General features: G+C 38.7%; 1 long non-coding RNA gene across 3 annotated transcripts; it reads right to left on the bottom strand.

The window, feature by feature from the left end:
- Window positions 1-413: 413 nt before the first annotated feature.
- LOC103690894 (uncharacterized) lies at window positions 414-10,941 on the bottom strand. 3 transcript variants are annotated; one of them, XR_005498326.2, is made up of 7 exons: window positions 9,426-10,941; window positions 7,649-8,515; window positions 6,057-6,524; window positions 4,622-4,842; window positions 3,893-3,944; window positions 3,678-3,759; window positions 414-3,569 (listed from the first exon to the last, which is right to left on the bottom strand). It is a non-coding gene; the product is annotated as an uncharacterized LOC103690894 (long non-coding RNA). The 3 variants fall into 3 exon arrangements; XR_001842766.3 differs by having other exon boundaries at window positions 6,057-6,545; XR_005498327.2 differs by having other exon boundaries at window positions 3,678-3,773; window positions 6,057-6,545.
- Between the last annotated feature and the right edge of the window lie 3,949 nt (window positions 10,942-14,890).

A 14,890-nucleotide genomic window follows, 5' to 3' on the forward strand; every position in this document is an offset into this window, starting at 1 on the left:
TGCAGACAGAAGCATGCTGTCATGTAGGAGGTTCTATCCAGCATCTGGCTCAGACAGATATAGACACCCACAGCAAAACATTGAATGGAAATTGCAAACTCTAATAGAAGATTTGGGAGAAGGATTGAGGGTCCCAAAGGGGACAAGAACTCTAAAGGAAGACAAACAAAATCAACTAACTTGGACCATTAAGGCTATCAGATACTGAACTATCAACCAATTAGCATACACAGACTGAACCTGGTCCCCCACACACATATGTATCAGAGTGCAGCTCTGACATCAGTGTAGACTCCATAGTATTTATTGCCAGTTATATCAGTGATATCATCCTAGACCCAGGCAGTACAAAAGATCATGCACATAAACCTCTTCTCCAGTGGAAGGATGGACCATAGACATCAATAGCAAATCTGGTGTCAAAAAGGCTGTTTTATTTAATGTGGTCTACATTTTGGGCTACATACATGCATGCATCTGGGAAATCATCATAGTTTCTTATGGCAGGTAGGATCTCAATAATATCTATGGACACAATCTTGTTTGCTTGTGACAGCAGGCAGTATTGATATCATTGTAGATTCCAGTTGCAAGTATTATTACACATATTTCTCAGATAACATTCAGAACTAAGCAGCAGTATTGTTTATGCACTTCAAGATAGACTCTTCTGACAATAGGGCTCACAGATATCACCAAGTTCTTGAGAGTAAACACTGACTAGGGATATCAACATGGTTACCACAGGCAGCAGTATTACATGATATCAAGATATTTTCCTTTGCAATTGAGTTCAATGATATAATCAATATGGTCCAAAGTGGCAGCATGAATCCCTAATATCACAGTGGCTAGTAGCAGACATCATCAGGTTTAAACCATAGGGTTTGTTGCCAGGAGGTATCATTGACATGTACACAGTTTCAGAGAATGTATCAGACCATAGCCAGAAATGTCTACTCTAGTGGCAGGATAGATCTTTGGCATCAAATTGGTTGCAGCCAGCAGCACACATCACATACATAATATGGTATGAGATGGCAGAAGTGTGGATTGCTGACATCAGCATAGATTTGGGTTGTATTAGAATAATTCACATTCTGATTGACAGCAGAGAATGCTGCCATCTTGTCTGATCCTGGCATCAAGGATTGTGGACATACAATGGCATCTTTTCCCAAAATTTATCAATGATTTCAATATAACGTATCTTAGAACACTTCACAACATGACCTCAAGCAGCAATATTGATGATAAACTTCAGAATAGACACTAGTGCCTGAAGAACTCCTTAATATTAACATTCTTTCAGAAGCAACTGGACTATGTGTAAATTGGGTACGTACCGTTGGCATCATGGATGATGGATATCAACAGAATTTCTGACGGCAGGTTAGATTAGTGATATTAGTATAATTTCCAGTGGCAGCAAGGAACACAGACAACAAAGTTGCCTGTGGCAGCATGGATCTTGGGCTATACCATCATATATATTGCCAAGAATGTCAACAACATCAGTATATACTCAGAGGGAAAGAGTGTATAGGCATAAATCACTTCTTATGTCACAGGAAGTATCACTAACAAAAATATCACTTCTGGTAGTGGTATACGTGATAGTCTGTAGCAAAGGATCAATACATCCATCAGGGACCTCTCCATAATTATCTGTGGCAGGTAGAATCTCAATAGCAATGAAGGACATCATCTTGTTTGCTGGTGACAACAGGTAGCACTAACATGAACATTCCTTGCATCGAGAAGTGGGATAGCTAATGTAATCATCCTGATCCACAGTGGGACCTGGAATCATTAACATCCTGCAACTTTTGGCAGCATCGATCAGGGATATACCATAATGTTTGTTACCATGGAGTTGTCACTGACATCATAGTTTCACTGTAAGGACAGATCATGTAAAAAAAAAAAACAAAACAAAAAAACCCTCTTCTCTAGTTCCAGGATGGATCCTCGATATCAAAATAGTTACAGTTGGCAAGTATCTACAAGGGTGGACCATTTATAACACTAGATATTCTGGGGGCAGTTAGGATCTTATACATGGCATGCTTTACAGATCAGCTACAGTCATACATCAGGGACATCACCATAGTTTCCTGTGGCAGGTAGGACCTCAATAGAAATAATGGGCATCATCGTGTTTGCTGGTGGGCTAGTGGCCACAGTGATGATATAGGATATACCATGGGGTTTTCTTCTAGGAGGTATCTGTAACATTGATGCAGTTTCAGAGGCCAGATCAGACCATGGACAGAAACTTCTTTTCTAATGGCAGGGTGGATTCTTAACAGCACACATTTCATACATAATGATAGATCTTGCAGCACATATTTCATATGTAACATGGCCTCAGGCAGCAGAAAATGGATCACTGACATCAGTATAGATTCTGGTGACAGTTGGAATCACTCAGATAAATGTAGTCACATGTTTCTCCAGTGATCTCTGACACTATGGCTGCTAGTCACATCAAGATTCATGGGAATACAATGGTGTCTGTTGCCACAATTTATCACTGACTTCAACATACCACAGAAAGTTTAACTAAACATAAGCTTAGTTAGCAGTATTGACTGAACTTCACCATAGGCTCTGGTAGCAACAAGGTTCCTTGATATTAACAATCTCTTCAGAATCAACATGAACTATGGCATTCAACATAGCTGTCAGTGTCATCATTGATGATGGACATCAACATAGTGGCACCTTGAATTAGTGATATTAACATGTTACTCATTTGCAACAGAGATCACTGAAATCATGGTTGCCTGTGGCAGGATTCATCTTGGGCAATACCCTGTTATCTGTTTCTGGCCATATCATGGATATTGGTATATATTCAGAGGGCAAGAGAAAATATTAACATAAACATCTTCTCTATTGTCAGGACGGATCAATGACATCTTGATTAGTTCTTCTGATTGATTGCATTGAGGATCTTATTCATAATATAGTCAACAGCAGGGATTTCACTCATATAATAGGCATTTCATACACTCCTGTGTTTTACAGTATCTTAATAGAAACAATAAATATCCTCATGATTACTGTTGTCAGTAGGTAGCCGTGACATCAACACTGATACAGTTCTCAAGTCAGGTCACAGTCATAAAACTCATCTCTGGTTGCAGCACAGTACACATAAGTCAACATGACTTAGGCAGTATTATTGACCATGTAGTTCAAGACAGACTTTTCTAGCACCATGGATAACAGTTATCTCCAAGCTCTTCAGAGGCACAACAGATATAGATATCACTATATTTGCAGGTAGAAGCATAGATGAGTGGCATCACTATTTTCTGTTGGCAGTTAGGATCATTGATACCATCCTGATCCAAACCGGCAGCACAGATATCTAATATGATGTTTCCTATTCACATCATGGATTATATAGTATGATGTCTGCTGACAGTTGTATCACTGACATCAGAGTTGATTCAGAGGGCAGAAGAAATTATGGACATAAATCTCTTCTCCAGTGGCAGGAGGAATCAATCACATCAAATTTCTTCTTGTGGCAGCAAGGATATTACTCATAGCAAGGTCTATAAAAAGAAAACATATGCATGTGTCAGAGACAGCAGGACAGTTTCCTATGGCAGGTAGGATCTCAGACACCCACCTTATCCCCAGTTCCAGCTGACAACACTCACCTCAATATGCACATCAGTATAGATCTTTGAATTCATCCTGTTCTCATGCAACAACACAGATCATGTCATCAAATGGCTCTTCCTAGGAAATAGAAACTATGGATGGCATTACATTTCCTGAGTCCATTATATAGCACTGACAGTAACATGGGTTTGTATTTTAAATCACACCAGAGACTTAAAACTGGTTTTCAATAGCAATACACACTACTTACCTCATTATAATCTTGGGCAGCAGTTCTGACCATGAAGTTCACAATTGACATGCTGGCAAGAGTGATCACAGGCATCATGAATATCTTCAGAGACAACACTGACTATATATCTCAATGTGGTTATAAATGATACAATGGATGAGTAAAATCAATATATTTCTTTTAACAAATAGGACAACTATTCTAGTCCATTCTATTCCAAAGTGTCAGTAGGGATCATTAAATCCTGGTTGCCTGTGGCATTAGGGGTCTTGGGTATACTATGTTGTTTATTGCCATGGAGTACAGGGACATTATGATAGTTTCATAGGGCATGGAGGACCATGAGAAGAAATCATATCTATAGTGTCAGGATGAGTCATTGACTTCAAAATTATTATGGCTTTGAGTACAAATCTCATAAAGAACATTCTCACAGGTGACAGAAGCATGCATCACTGACATCAGTATAGATTCCAATGACAGTTGGAATCACTCATATTAATGTTGTCCCAAGTGGGGAAAGAATCACAACATGGCTGCTTGTGGCATTAGAGTTTAGAGATACAATGGTGTCTCTTCCCATGATGTGTATATCAGTGAACTCATGGTTCATAACAGGGGATACATGCATGCTTCAGGGACATAAACAGAGTTTCCTGTGGCAGGTAGCATCTCAGATATCAATATGATCTCCAGTGCCAAACTCAGAATACATGCCTCAATATGACCTCAAGTGTCAGTATAGACCTTATAATTTCGAATGTCTTAGATAGCAGCAGAGATCATAGCCATAACCATAGTCTTTATCCACATTAGGAATCCTGGAGTCCATCCTAGTTCAGTGTTGCCATCAACATAGATTCAGGTTGCAGTTAGGATCACAGATATCAAACATGTCTCCAGTAGCAGCATACAACATCTACTTCATTATAACTTTAGACAGCAATTCATACCATGGACTTCAAAACCTGAAATATCATGGACATACAGTGGTGTCTGGTGTAAATATATATCCTCAACATAACATATCTCAGAACATGTAACTCAACATAATCAAAGACAGTACTATTGACTGAACTTCACTGTACATTGTGATGGTATCAGGGATTCTTAATATCATGTAGCTTTTCAATGAACACACAAACTATGGAGATCAACATTATTATCAGTGCCAACATGGGTCATTATCAGTAATGTCAATGTATTTTCCTTGGTAGTTGGAACCACAGATGTCATCAATCTGGTCCAAAGTGGGATTAGGGATCACTCCTGATCTGGTTGTCTATGGCAGCAGGGATCTGTGAAATAACATGGTGTCCATTACCAGGAAGTACAAGGGATATGAAAATATTTTCAGAAGACAGGTATGACCATATATAGAAACTTCATTTCTAGTTGTGGAATGAATCATTACATCAAATTACTTATGAATGAAAAGACACTTCTTAGATTTTCTGCAGAAGCATAGATAATAGATATCAGTAGTGATTCCACTGACAATTAATGAAAATCAGATTAATCTGGTCACAAGTGTCATAAGGGATCAATGACATATTGGTTACTAGAGGCAGGTAGAATTATAAACATACAGTGATTATATATATATATATATATATATATATATATATATATATCCTGAACATATCATATCTTAGAACATGTAACTCAACATGATCCAAGACAGCACTACTGACTGAACTTCATTGTAGATTCTGATGATCTCGGGGATTCTTAACATCCACGATGTCTTCAACAGCAACACTGACTATGGATTCAACATGGCTACTAGAGGCAGCATGTATGATTTACATAATCCAAGTTCCTGCAACCCCTGTGCATTAGTGACATAAACATGGTTCCCCATGCAGCTAGGATCATTGATAATAAGTTTGTTATCGGCAACAATTATCTTGGGCAATACCATGGTGTCTGCTGCCAAGTGTATATCAGTGCCATCAGCATTGATTCATGGAAGAGAAGAAACTATGGAGACAAACCTATTCTGCAGTGAAAGGAGAGATTATTGACAAAACTAGAACATATGGTGGTAGTAAGGATATTGTCCATTTCATGCTTAATAGTAGGTGCTACATGCATGCATCATGGACATTAAGAGAATTTCCTATGGCAAGTTGGATCTCATAAATCAATTTGATCTCAACTGCTAGATAAGAACACTTACCTAACTATGACCCCACATGTCAGTATGGACCTTGGAATTCAGCATGTCCTCCAAAAGCAGCACAGATCATAGCCATCACAAGGGTCTCCACTAGCAATAGGAATACTGGACTCTACTATGATTTCTGGTTACAGCATGCAGCACTAACATCAACATAACTTCCAGTTGCAGATATGAGCACTGGCATCAAACATGTCTTCAGTTGGATCACACACGACTTGCCTCATTATGACCTTAGGCACCAGAACTAACAATGAAGTTCAAAACAGATCTTTCTGGTTGAGTTATCACAGACATCAAGGCCTCTTCAAAGCTGCTGGTCATGGATCACAATATGGATACAAGTGACAGCATGAATGGGTGACATCAATATATTTTCCTTGGCAGTTGGAATCATGGATATAATCAATTTGTTCCAAAGTGGTAGTAGTGATTACTCACTGCCTGTTTGACTGTTGGCATAGGAATCTGAAATTTATCATGGTATATCTGTTGTCAGGGATATCAAAACAGTTTCAGAGAGCAGACAGGACCATGTACAGACACCTCTTGTATAGTGACAGAATGCAACATGACATAAAAATGGCTACAACTGGCAGAACCCTTCTAATGAATTGGGCAGAATCATGGAAAATTGACATCAGTAATAATTCCATTGGCAGTAAGAAACAGTGATATTAATGTGGTCCCAAGAGGCAGCATGGATCACTGACCTGGCTGCTGGAGGACTGAAGTATATATGACAGACAACTGTGTCTGTTGTCACACTATATATGAACTCACCATAATATATCTCAAAACATGTGACTCAACCTTACCTGAGGCAGCAGTATTTACCTAAAACTTTACCTTAGAATCTGCTAGCCACAGGGATGCTTTACATTAAAAATAGCCTAAGTGGGGTTGGGGATTTAGCTCAGTGTTAGAGTGCTTGCCTAGCAAGCACAAGGCCCTGGGTTCGGTCCCCAGCTCCAAAAAAAGAAAAAAAAATAAAAAATAGCCTAAGAAGCATCATGGACTATGTGTTTAAACATGACTGCTGAAATTGATATGCTCTCAGCGCATGTCAGCAAATATAACTCAAAATTACCATGGGCAGCACTATTGAACTTGAACTTCACCTTACACTGATGGTCTCAGGTGCCCTTTACATTAACCATGTCTCCAGAAGTGATATATTCTATTGCTTTCAACATAGCTATGGTACAGGATGGATGATTCCAATCATCAAAGTTTCTGCAGGCACTTTGGATTAGTGATATTGACATGGTTCCCAGTGAAATCAGAGATCGCTGACAACTTTTCCAGACACTATGGATGATGGGCAATACTGTGGAGTCTCTTGCCATGTATATATCAGTAACATCAGCAACAATTCAGAGAGCCAAAGAAATTGTGTTTATAAACCCCATCTCCAGTGGCAGAATAGATATTAGACATCACTTCCACTTATGGGGGAGGTAGAGATTTTATATACTACATGATTGACAGCAGGGGCTACATGTATGCACCTATGACATCATCTGAATTTCCTGTGGCAGGTAGGATCTAAGACATCAATATGCTATCCAGGGCCAACTAAGAACACTTACCTCAATATGCCTGCAGGCATCAGTAAGGACCTTGGAATTTATCAGATTCTCAGGCAGAAAGACAGATCTTAGCAATTCCAGGGTCTCCATCATCAATAGGAATAATAGACTTCTTCATGATTGCTGGTCACAGAATGCATCACTGACATCTACATAGCATCTTGTTAGAGGTAGGATCACAGGTATCAAAATATACTCCATGAAAGACACCGGGAACTACATGCATGCCTCAGGAACATCAACAGAATTTCTTGTGACACTTAGGATATCAGCCATCAATCTTTTCTCCAGTGCCTGCTCAGAACACTTACCTCAATATGACATCAGTTGTCAGTATGACCTTGGAATTCAGGCAGTTCTCCAGAAGAAAAATAGGTCATAGCAATCAACAGGGTTTTAATCAGTAATAAGAATCACTCTATAGTGATTGCTGGTCACAGCAGCAGCACCGACATCAGAATAGCTTCATATTTCAGGTAGGGTCACAGGCATCAAATGCATCTCCTGTAATAGCACACAGCACTTACCTCATTATTACCTTGGGCAGCACTACTGATCATGAACTTCACAAGAGATTCTTCTGTATCAAGGAATTCACATTTCAGAGAGCACTTCCAAGAAAACACTGACTTTGGATCTCAACATGGTAGCAAATAATATTATAGATGAGTGACATTAATATATTTCCCTTGAGAGTTGTAATCACCAATGTCATTAATCAAGTGAAAAGTAGCAGCATCGATCATGAACTTAAGTATTATGCACTCCCAGACAGTTTCTGATGACCAGAAGAACCTTAGCCAGAAACCTCTCCAGTGATAGGATGTATTATGAAATCAAAATGGTTGAGCTCACAAAATACTTTTCCTAAATTGGACAGAAGCATGGATAATAGACATAAGTAAATTTCCATTGGTATTTGGAGACACTCATAGTTTGTGGTCCCATGTGGCAGCAGGGATCATTGACATCATGCCTGATTGAAGCACAAAGTATAATGGACATACAATGGTGCCTGTTGCAACTATATGTGACCTCGACATAACACATCTCAGAACTTGTAATTCAAAATGACCTGTGGAAACACTATTAAAGTTTCACATCTCTGCAGACTCTGCTGGACTCAGGGATACTTGATACTAAAAATCTCAGAAGCATCATGTACTATGGATTTTAACATGACTTCTGGAGAAATGATGGGTTGACATCATCATAATTGCTGCAGGCACTTTTGATTATTGTTATTCAAGATGACCTCCCTCGATGACCTAGAAATGTAAGCGAAATGATGTACCCTGCATGCCCAGGTCACTTTGATCATCGTGTTTGTCACAACAATAGAAATCTAATTAAGACAACCCCTCAGAGCCCACAGTATTCCCAGTAGAAGCAGGGTTCACTGACAAGGTTGCCAATGTCTACATGGAACTTGAACAAGTCCATGATGTCTGTTGCCGAGTATACAATAATTATTTCAGGGTTGACTCAGAGGGCATAATATATTATGGTCATGCACCTCTTCTCCATTGACAAGATAGATGTGGCAAGATAGATTTTTCATAATACTATCTCTTTTCATGGTACATTCCATAGTTGACTATGTATGCTACATGAATGTACTGGACATCAACAGAATTTCCTGTGGAAAGTTTGATCTCAGAAATCAATTGAACCTCTAGTGTCAGCTCAAAAAATTTATCTCAATATGACCTTGGGCATCAGTATAGACTGCCAATTTCACTGGAATCTCAAGCAGCAACACAGATCATAGCCTTACCTTGGGTCTCCATCAACAATAGGAATAATGGACTCCACCATGATTGCAGTTTATATCATGCAGCATTTACATCTATATTGCTTTAGGTTCCAGATATTGTCATAAACATCAAAGCACATTGCATATGTAACATCTGGAGGTATTTGCATGCACTAGGAATAATAGAATTTCCTGTAACAGGTAGCATCTCAGCCATCAATTTGATCTCCAGTGCCAGCTATGAATAATTACTCCAATATGAATTCAGGAATCAGTAAGGACCTTGGAATTTATCAGATGCTTGAACAGCAACAAAGACCTTAGCCATCAACAGAGTCTCCATCACCAATAGGAATAATGTACTCCTTCATGATTGCTGGTCACAGAATACATCATTGACATCAACAGAACTTCATATTACAGGTAGGATTGCTGTATCATGATTAATATCCGGGGATACATGCATACATCAGAAACTTCAACTGAATTTCCTGTAATGATAGAACCTCAGCCATCAATCTTTCTCTAGTGACAGCTCAGAACACTTACCTCAAAATGACCTTGGGTGTCAGTATGGGCCTTGGAATTCAGCAGGTTCTCCAGAAGCAATGTAGATCATAGCCATCATCAGGATCTCCTTCAGCAATATTAACAGTGAACTCCATCTGGATGGCTGGTCACTTCAAGCAGCACTGACCTTAACATAGCTTCAGGTTGCAGGTAGGATCATTGGCATCAATGGTATCTTCAGTAGCAAAACACAGTACTTACCTCATTATGACAGTAGGCAGCACTACTGACAATGATCTTTATCATAGATTCTTCTGGCATTGGGATCTCAGACATCAGAGAGCACTTCCAGGACAATGCTGGCTGTGGATCTGAACATACTTACCACTGGCATTGTACATGAGTAATGTCAATATGTTTTCTTTGGATGCTTGTCTTTCTCATGTTATCAACTGATCCAAAGTCACAGGAAGGATCAGGGATACACCATGGTGTCTGTCACCAGAAATATCACAGACAATAAGATAATTTCAGATAGCTGGTATGCCCACATACAGAAACCTCTTGTCTAGTGACAAGATACAACATGACGTAAAGATGGTTACAGCTGGCAGAACCCTTCTCATGAGTTGGGAAGGATCATGGATAACTGATATCTGTAATGATTTTACTTGAAGTTGAAGACACTCATATTAATGGGCTCCCATGAGGCAGTGGAGATCAATGACATCATGGCTGCTGGAGGTCTGAAGTATCATGAGTATACACTGTTGTCTGTTGCTAGTATATATATGACCCCGACAAAACATATCTCAGAACATGTAGCTCTCAAAATGACCTGACATTGCAATATTGATTGTGAACTTCAGTGTAGATTCTGCTGGCTTCAGGGATCCTTGACATTAGAAATCTCTTCAGAAGCAACAAGGACTGTAGGTTTCAACATAGACATTGATGACTCATGAATGACTGTCATCATAATATTATCTGGAGACACTTTGGAGATTCAGGTTCTAATTACAAAGAGAGAAGTATATAGAAGAAAGAGGGAAGAGGGTAAGATAAACCAAGAATATCTGGAAAAGTCTTAAGAAATCACACTATTAAGTAGGTACATAAATACCTATATACCATATAAGGCATAAGCAAATGAACATGCACAATTTAATTAAAACTTTACCCTTTAATTTACATATTAGATCAAATGAATGCACTTATTTATGTCTCTTATTTAAAATCACATATTATTTTCTAATTATGTCTATTTTGCTTCAGATGATAGAATTATATTTTATCACAGCTAAATATTGCCCAAATATGTGTGATTTTTCTATGTCTGGATTGATTGATACTTTATCCATCTACCTAAAAATAATAGTACTAGGTTCTCCCATACGTTCTATGACCTCCTTAGCTATATGATTTTGGTCAAAATTTCCATTATGGAACATCAGTCCTCAGCTATGTAGTGGGCCTTGAATCCAATCAGAACCCTAACTTCTACAGAACAAATTTACCTAGTTTCCTTATTCTTTACTTATGTGTGTTTAGGTGAAAAAATCCCCTCACTATTTTCTCCCTTCTAAATCCTTTTCTGTTCCTGTAGCAGTAACTATCCCCTTCATGTTTTATGTGTCCTTTCTGTTAAACCCATGAAGTACATTGAATTAGTTACTTTCCAGGTGCTATGATAAAATACCATGACCAAGGCATCTTACAGAAGGAATAGTTTATTTGGGAGTATGCTCTCAGATGGAAAAGTTTCCATCAAGGTAGGGTTATATGCTAGCAAAAGTCAGGAAGAGTATAATGAGGAGAAAGCAGAGAGCTCTCTTCTTTTACAAGCACAAAGTTAGGAACTAAATTGGTAGTCGAGCTAAGCTATATATACCCAAAGCCTGCCTGTAATAACATAATTCTTAAGGTATCACCATAAACTTTTAACTATACCTTCCCAAAAACCAGCACCAAAGGAGGATAAAGTGTTCAAATGCCTATATGAGACATTTCTCATTTAACCCAGTATATTCATGTTCTGTTGTCATTAGATGCATGGTCTATATCCCTAAAAATGTATAACTTTTCATCTTCAAATAGGGACCAAAAGGAAGTGGTTAAAGTTAGTTAGCTAGAAGTGGAATTTTCCAAAGTTCTTGCCCTACATGCTAGGATTTGTTTGGCTTGATCTTGTACTGGTCTTGTGCCTATAGTTATAGTCACTATGATTTCACATGTAGAAATGTCTTCTTGTGTCTGGAAAACAGACTTTCTCTGTAGTCAGTCACTACCTTTCATTCTTGGAATCTTTCAACTCTATTCTCCATGGTGACGTCTCAATGTTAAGAAGGGTGCTTTTGTGAGTTAAGTAAGCAATGCTTCCCATGATCTTTGGAACTCAAACAATTGGTCCCAAATGTTTGGTGTTGTTTTGTAGGGCTGTGTTTGGGATTAAGAAGTATATTATTGCAGGCAGGACATCAGGACAAATGTCATCTCACTACCACCTGTTTATCCTCTCTGCTTCCTGCTTTCAGTTCAAGATGTGAGCAATCAGTATCCTAATCTAACCTGTACAAGCAAAGGACCTAAGAAGCAGGCTGGGTGAGCCACACTAACATCCAACAAAGATTTGAAACCACAATAAATTAGTGAAGACACAAAAAGACACTTCATATTCATCAAAGAAAAGATCTACCAAGGTGATCTTTTGATTCTTACCATCTATGATCCAAATGCAAGGGCATCCACATTTGTAAAGGAAATGTGGTCATTCAGACCAAACCTAAATAGAGAAATACTGGAGCTAACAGACATTGTGAAACAAGTGTACCTAACATCATCTAAAGAACATTTCACCCAAATACAAATGAATACAAGTTGTTAAAGGGGACTGCATGAAGAGGGCAACTAAAAGGGAGACAGCCAGGAGTTCCTGACACACATACTACATAAGCGGGGTTAATAGCTTAAAGGGGAAGTATCTTATGTTTCAGACTAACATAAAAACATAAAACCCTTCTACACTATTGACTTTAATTTATATTGGCTGACATTTTCTTATCTGGAGCTTTGCATATTGATACAAGTAAATGATTTTTTTACATAATTTGAAATATTTATAAAAGATGGCTTGTAAGAAACCACTTATTTTGTAAAATGCTTTCTCAGCATCTAATGAGATGGTCATGCAATTTGTTCCTTTGAGTTTGTTTATATAGTGGCTTTCTTTTTTATTGGATGTTTTTATTGATTTACATTTCAAATGTTATCTCCTTCCCTGGTTTCCTGTTCAGTAACACCTTATCCCATCACCCGTCCCTTTATTCTATGAGGGTGTTTCCCAACCCATCCACCCACCCCTTCCTGCCTCCCTGCCCTGATATTCCCCTACACTGGAGGGTCAAGCCTTGGCAAGAAAAAAGACTTCTTCTCCAGTTGGGGTTCAACAAGGCCATCCTCTGCTACATGTCGCTAGAGCCATGTGTCTGTTCATGTGTACACTTTGGATAGTGGTTTAGTCCTTAGGAACTCTGGTTGGTTGGTATTATTGTTCTTATGGGATTGCAAACCCCTTCAGGTCCTTTGATCCTTTCTTTAACTCCTCCAATGGAGACCCCATTCTCAGATCAAAGGTTGGCTAAGAGCATCTGCCTCTGTATTTGTCATGCTCTGGCAGAGGCTCTCAAGACAGAGCTATATCACACTTCTGTTCACATGCACTTCTTGGCATCAGCAATATTGTTGGGGTTTGGTGGCTGTAGGTATATGGAATGGATCCACAGAAGGGGCAATCTCTGGATTGCCTTTCCTTCAGTCTCTGCTCCTAACATTGTCTACATTTCTCCTCCTATGAATATTTTGTTTCCCTATCTAAAAAGGACTCACTTTGGCCATCCTTCCTGAGTTTATTGTGGTCTGTGGACCAACAAATTGAGAAAAAAAATCTTTACCAATCCAACATCCAATAGAGGGCTAATATCCAATATATACAAAGAATGTAAGAAGGTAGACTCCAGAGAATCAAATAAACCTATTAAAACATATGGTACAGAACTAAACAAAGAATACTCAGGTGACAAATATCAAATGGCTGAGAAGCACCTAAAGAAATGTTCAACATCCTTAGTCATCAGAGAAATGCAAATCAAAACAATCCTGAGATTTCACCTCAAACCAGTCAGAATGACTAAGGTAAAAACCTCAGGTTCAAAAAGATGTTGGTGAGGATGTGGTGAAAAAGGAACATTTCTCCGTTGTCGATTGAATTGCAAGCTAGTACAACCACTCTGAAAATCAGTCCAGATGTTCCTTAGAAAATTGAACATAGAACTACCTGAGGACCCAGCTACACCACTGCTAGACATACACCCAAAAGATGGTCTAACATATAGCAAGGACACATGCTCTACTATGTTCACAACAGCCTTATTTATAATAGCCAGAATCAGGAAAGAACCCAGATGTCCTTCAACAGAGGAATGAATACAGAAAATGTGGTACATTTACACAATGAAGTACTAAACAGCTATTAAAAACAATGACTTCATGAAAGTCTTAGGCAAATGGCTGGAACTAGAACATATCACCCAGAGTGAGGTAATCTAATCACAAAAACTACACATGGTATGCACTCACTGATAAGTTGATATTTGCCCAAACGTTTGGATTATCCAAGTTATAATCCACAGACCACATGAAGCTCAAGAAGAAGGATAACCAAAGTACAGATACATCAATCCTTCTTAAAAAGGAGAACAAAATATGCATAGGAAAAGATATGGAGACAAAATTTGGAGCAGTGACTGACTGAAAGGCCATCCAGAGACTGCCCCACATTGGGACCCAGCCCATATACATACAGCCACCAAACCAAAACAATAGTGCTGATGCCAAGAAGTGCATGATGACAAAAGGCTGATATACAATATCCTAAGGGGCTCTGCCAGAACATGACAAACACATAGGTAGATGCTAGA

Source organism: Rattus norvegicus, chromosome X (assembly GCF_036323735.1).
Source record: "Rattus norvegicus strain BN/NHsdMcwi chromosome X, GRCr8, whole genome shotgun sequence".
In the NCBI taxonomy this organism is placed as follows: Eukaryota; Metazoa; Chordata; class Mammalia; order Rodentia; family Muridae; genus Rattus; species Rattus norvegicus.